The sequence below is a fragment of the Doryrhamphus excisus genome, linkage group LG7 (genome assembly GCF_037039965.1).
Source record: "Doryrhamphus excisus strain RoL-2023G ecotype Guam linkage group LG7, RoL_Dexc_Guam_v1.1, whole genome shotgun sequence".
Lineage (NCBI taxonomy): Eukaryota > Metazoa > Chordata > Actinopteri > Syngnathiformes > Syngnathidae > Doryrhamphus > Doryrhamphus excisus.
The window spans coordinates 14,722,510-14,728,767 of NC_136363.1; the positions used below are offsets into that span (position 1 = coordinate 14,722,510).

At 41.2% G+C, this 6,258-nt stretch overlaps 1 long non-coding RNA gene across 1 annotated transcript; it reads left to right on the plus strand.

The window, feature by feature from the left end:
• Window positions 1–2,024: 2,024 nt before the first annotated feature.
• On the plus strand, window positions 2,025–4,768 carry LOC131128251 (uncharacterized). The gene is made up of 4 exons (XR_013627616.1): window positions 2,025–2,145; window positions 2,644–3,039; window positions 4,069–4,296; window positions 4,607–4,768. It is a non-coding gene; the product is annotated as an uncharacterized LOC131128251 (long non-coding RNA).
• Window positions 4,769–6,258: the final 1,490 nt, after the last annotated feature.

The following is a 6,258-nucleotide window of genomic DNA, read 5'->3' on the forward strand; positions in this document are numbered from 1 at the left end:
GCCAGCATGTACATATGAAAAACAGTGATTATTGCAAGCGATAAAAAGATATCTGAATACAACACAATTAAATACATGTATTTGTACGCTTGTGTCTTCGTTGGAATAGGTGTGTATGCTATGTCAGTTGGTTCTTCTGTTGCAGGCATGTGTTTGGCCAGCTATGTGGGGCGGGTTGAGCATGACCTGTGAACCAGGAAGTGCGGGAATCGGTGTGTGTGCTGCGCTCTGGTGGTGGAAGTGTGAAAAATAAAGTTGACTGGAAGCAGCCGTTCGCCGTGTTCTTTTTTGGTATTGAAATCCTTAAGCAAAGATTGATATAAGCTGCTCGACAATGTTCTATGCTATAGAACAATGTCGAGTGCATTATTGCCCACTTTTAATGCAGTTCGGCGCAGGATCGGATATATGGATAGTCCGGTTATATCCGTATTTTTTCCGACTCCCGAGAATATCGATATAACGAGACTTTACTGTAATATAAATTAATCTCACCGTGTTTTCTTGATTCTCAATTTGCACCGGTTCCAGATTCCTGTCTTGATGTTCTGCGTCCTCCACTGCAATTTCGGCACCTGTATGATTATGCTCTTGTAGGGTATCCAATCCTGCCTGCTGTGATGCTGCCGCCCGCACTCCATCCAAGGTGACACAGCCGCGAAAAATCAGAATATCATAATTTTCTTCGCCAAGCCTAGTTGAATGAACATATGGGAAGGCTGGACGCCTTGGTGGGCGACCACTGGCCAAAAACTCTGTGTGTTTGCGTTTTAGGTGGTAGAAAAAAGAATTGTATACTTTATAAACTGCTGCACAGCCATTCTACTCCACAGGTGACATGAAAATTCGGACTTCGACCATGTCTTAAACTAATATGTCCAAGAAGCATTTTCAGAGTCAGAGCCACGAATACTAGGCATATAGCACAACGCCAACTCATGATTAAATCTCACCAATACTTACATCCGCTCAATATTTCGTGGGCTGCAGACGGAGTTTACCACTTGTATTTACAAATTCTCTGGCTTTTAATGTCCAAATTTCAGCTGTTAAAGTGTGAATTTCCTACTTCACGAGGACATCCAAATGCATCACGAGCCACGCGCCCAAATTAGCACGTTGTGGCTAGCGGACCTTATCGCATCAGTTCACCAGAGAGCCAAGGTGGGGCAGCGACCAAGCAAGGTAAGGTAGAAATTCAATGTAGTTCAACATCAGCTAACCAAGAGAATTGCCAGTCAAATTAGAAAGGCATAGGGGATGTATGGAGGAGTGCTCCAAATATAACAAGTTGACAGAATAACTTAATGAACTGTTAGCTGATTTAACTTTGTTAAGCTAGCTCGCTAACTGCAAAACCCATTTTGCTAGCTAGCTGCCTCGCTGATGGGGTGTGTACAACGAATGTAGCTAATTAGTCTCATGTAAATAAACTGTCTGTAGCTTATACCAGGTCAACTGACATTAATATCATGCGTTTTCCTTTGGTGTTCAGTAATTTTATCCGTTAAAACCTAGCTAACATTAAGGACCGCCTCAAGTCGCATGGCGCGAAGCGGATTTGATATGGTAAGGAAGGTTAACATTAGCCAGTTGGTTGCGAGTCTCAGCAATGGACAAATTAATTTCCGGTCATATTTATGTTTGTTGTTATTTTAGTTGTTTGTTTGTTTGTTTTTTAATGACATGAACTCTTTTCCCGTTTACTGTAACTTGCAGATTGCTGTTTCATTGTGAGATGGAGACATTAGATGAGGCAACTGTGTCACTCAAGGTAAAGGCAAGGTAAATGTCATGTAAATTATAAAGACACCTACCCTCAGTGCATATTTTTAGACACACCTAGACTGATGTTAATAATAACTCAGTCTGGGCTCTTTTCAAACAATTGTAGTCTGTTACTGCACTTACCAAGCAAGACTCATGTAAAATTATTAGCATTGATGTAACTTTAATGTACAAGGGCAACATAGTAATGGTGTTAGAAATATGCTTTTGGTAAATGATCTCTTCTCACATGTTACAGCTGCAAATATTACCAATGAGGTACAACCCTCATTAACACGAGAAGACCTAAGGGACCTTCTACCTGGGTTAGAGAACTTCCTCAGACGAAAGTGCATTTGGGCAACATTTCATCCAGAGGTATGGATTTACTGTGATTACTGTGTTAATGAATGAGGTGTATCACAGACAAAATATGAATTGGAAAATTTGGATAAAATGAGGGATTTCACAAGTAGTGCTAGAAATGCACATGAATAGCATTTTTTCTTGACAATTTGCAAGTTTCTAAAATGTTGAAATTAATACTGTGGTCATATCAATCTATCATTAAACACATGGACACCTGTATGAATGTTGATTCATCCACACCTTGATGTTTTGTAAATAAATTACACTTATAAATATGTACACATGTTATTTTAGATCAGAGCAGCACGTCTTATGGTAGTCATCACCTCTGACTAGTCTGCAATTACTTTGACAGACATTTTCCTCTTTAAGTGTTGGACAATGCAGTAATACGCTAGCAAAATGGCTGCATTTTTGGTCTAGTGAATTTGTTATGATCAGTATCAGTCACCATGAGGAACGGTCAAAAATCTTCTTGGTCTTGGAATTATTCATGTTTTTGTGCAGGAGATCTTAACTTCTGAAGTGGGCGTAAAACCTGCAGGGGACCAGACGAGCCTACCTCAGACGTCAACACCAAGACACGTGACGCCTAAAAAAATCATGAAGATAAGCAGCCCAGACTAGGTTATTTACACAGATACATAGTTGGAGCAAGTCCGCAAGTACTATTTTGAGTTGCAGTGTTGCGGCAGAGCACATGAGTGCACCATGTCCAAAGAGCTCAGGTGCCGCTTGGTCAGAAACACCATGACTAGCATGATTTGGATCCTGAGGGCAAATGAAGTGCAGGAGATGGGGGACTCAAACTATCCCTCACGTGAAGAGGTGTCTGCCATGGCCAAAATGTTGACTGAGTACTATCCGATGCTGCAAGATAAGGATAGCACTAAACAACCTTGGGTAGGTTCTTCACCTTCAGTGTACAAAGTCATTGTCATTACTTGACACTTTACTGGCCAACTGTCCAGTAATTCCAGTGGATTTATTGGCAACGCCATTTTTTTACATGCATTTGCCGCATGGTGGGTGTTTATTTGTATTCTACCAGTACTGTATCTACTCTTACCCCTCGTTCACACAGGACGTGGAAGCGCCTGCTCTTGTGGACCGGTGTGGAGAAATGCGCTTCTGGTGTGAACACAGAAGCGCTGGCTGGCATGCAAATACAGTAAACCTCGGATATATCGGAAATTCGCTCACAACGGACAGATAAAAAAGAACAGATTTTTCTGTAATGCATTTCCAATAAAAATTCATTGCATATATCGGATTTTTTATAACGGATTTCGCCCATTTCGGACAAAATCTCCCATCCCGTTCCAATGCATTTCCATTAAATTTCCCTCGCATATATCGGCGCTCTGATTTGCCGAATCGTGACAGGCCGCTATATGACGTCATTTGCAGCGTTGCCTGCGCGATTTATATTCATGTTTATTATTCAGATTTAGGACAAATATAAAAGTGGGTGACGTCAATAATACTAGCGCAGCAGTGAATGAGAAATAACGTAGGCCTGACGGGCGTAACAGGGCCTGGCTTAATTAACAATTTGTTATGCTCAGAGTCCAATAAAGTTAAATTCTCATTACCTTACGTCTCTTTTCATTGCCCAGTCCAGGTACATTGGAAACATAGTCAAGGGAGTGCCTTTTTATAATGGATAAAATCCGATTTACGCATATACCGGATATAAATCTGATATATTCGTAAAACGGACATTTTCCGGTATACGCATATAACGGATTTCGCTTACATCGGACAAAACCAGTGGGAACAATTGAATCCGATATATCCGAGGTCCTCGCAAATTCTTACTTTGCGGCGCTTACGCGTCCTGTGTGAACAAGGGGTTAGTCTTTCAAGTGTTGTATCATAATCTGTCACTTATATCTTTAAATGAATCACTGTGTCCATTTCACACCACAGGAAGCAATCTTCCGTCAACTGATCAAGAGACTGCAGAATGTCAGGTCAACCCAGAATTTGATGAGCCAGTCAACTCCCAAGCCCAGCCCAACTCATCCTTCAATAAACCTCGACTACAGTTCAAACCAAATAACCAGGACAATGAGTATGATGCTGATTCGAGTGCATCAACTGAGAACACTTATCCCCTAGAGGACACACCCACAGACCAGGATAGTGATGACACAGGTGAATTGGTAAAGTTGTCTCTACACGTGTTATGTACTAATATGTATTACACCCAAATGTAATCTTTGAACATTGTGATAGTATGGTACGGATGACTATCAGGGGTTGAGATTTTTGGGATTGGATTTTGAAAAGTTCTCTTCACACCACAACTATTTCCACTTTTATCCAAATAGAAATGATTTTGCTGTACAATTCAAGTGCTAATTGCAGCCTCTTTACACATGCATCTAGTCTGAATCATCTAGTCTCTGGATCATTTCAGCAGAAGTTTGCAGTAAAAGTTGAAATGCCTTTGTTGTTGATTCAGTGCCAGGCCATTACTCCAGGAAACTCCAAGCCAGACACTACAAAACCCTTAAAGAGCTGTGGAAGAGACCAAGACCGAACCAAGATGATGTGGCTCATCTCCTGGATCTTGAGTTTGAGTCATAAAGAGCCTTTATAGACTCATGTTCACTCAAAGAAGAGAATATGAAAAAATTCCCATATAGAAAATATGGGGTGCATGCATTTTACGGCAGGGCAGATTTTTGACCTGCCGAGATTTGCATGCACCCCCTAGTTGGACTAAGATAACTTCTACATGTCTATAGTTCACATGGTTTACTTTAAAGACATCCATCTCTCATGTGGACTTCATCTTTGGACCAAAAAAGTTCCCATATTAGAAATATGGGGTGCATGCATTTTACGGCAGGGCAGATTTTGACCTGCCGAGATTTGCATGCACCCCCTACTTGGACAAAGATAACTTCTACATGTCTATAGTTCACATGGTTTACTTTAAAGACATCCATCTCTCATGTGGACTTCATCTTTGGACCAAAAAAGTTCCCATATTAGAAATATGGGGTGCATGCATTTTACGGCAGGGCAGATTTTGACCTGCCGAGATTTGCATCCACCCCTATTTGGACCAGCGTAATTTCTACATGTCTGTAGTTCACATGGCTTACTTTAAAGACACCCACCTGTCATGTGGACTTCATCATTTGACCAAAAAAGTTCCCATATAGGAAATATGGGGTGCATGCATTTTACGGCAGGGCGGATTTTGACCTGCCGAGATTTGCATGCACCCCCTACTTGGACAAAGATAACTTCTACATGTCTATTATTTGAACAAATAAGTTCCCCAATAGCAAATATGGGGTGCATGCATTCTACAGCGGGTGGATTTTGACCTGCCGAGATTTGCATGCACCCCCTATTTGGACTAAGATAACTTCTACATGTCTATAGTTCACATGATTTACTTTAAAGACATCCATCTCTCATGTGGACTTCATCTTTGGACCAAAAAAGTTCCAATATAGGAAATATGGGGTGCATGCATTTTACGGCAGGGCAGATTTTTGACCTGCCGAGATTTGCATGCACCCCTATTTGGACTAAGATAACTTCTACATGTCTGTAGTTCACATGATTTACTTTAAAGACATCCATCTCTCATGTGGACTTCATCTTTGGACCAAAAAAGTTCCCTAACAGCAAATATGGGGTGCATGCATTTTACGGCAGGGCGGATTTTGTGCCTGCCGAGATTTGCATGCACCCCCTATTTGGACCAGCGTAACTTCTACATGTCTAAACAATGGATGGTGTAGATCATTACCAAGCACACAACAGGGTGTGCATGCAAATTTCAGCAGGCCAAAATCCGCCCTGCCGTAAAATGCATGCACCCCATATTTCCTATATTGGAACTTTTTTGGTCCAAAGATGAAGTCCACATGAGAGATGGATGTATTTAAAGTAAATCATGTGAACTATAGGCATGTAGAAGTTATCTTAGTCCAAATAGGGGGTGCATGCAAATCTCGGCAGGCACAAAATCCGCCCTGCCCTAAAATGCATGCACCCCATATTTCCTGTATGGGAACTTTTTTGTTCAAATGATGAAGTCCACATGAAAGGTGGGTGTCTTCAAAGTAAATCATGTGAACTATAGACATGTAG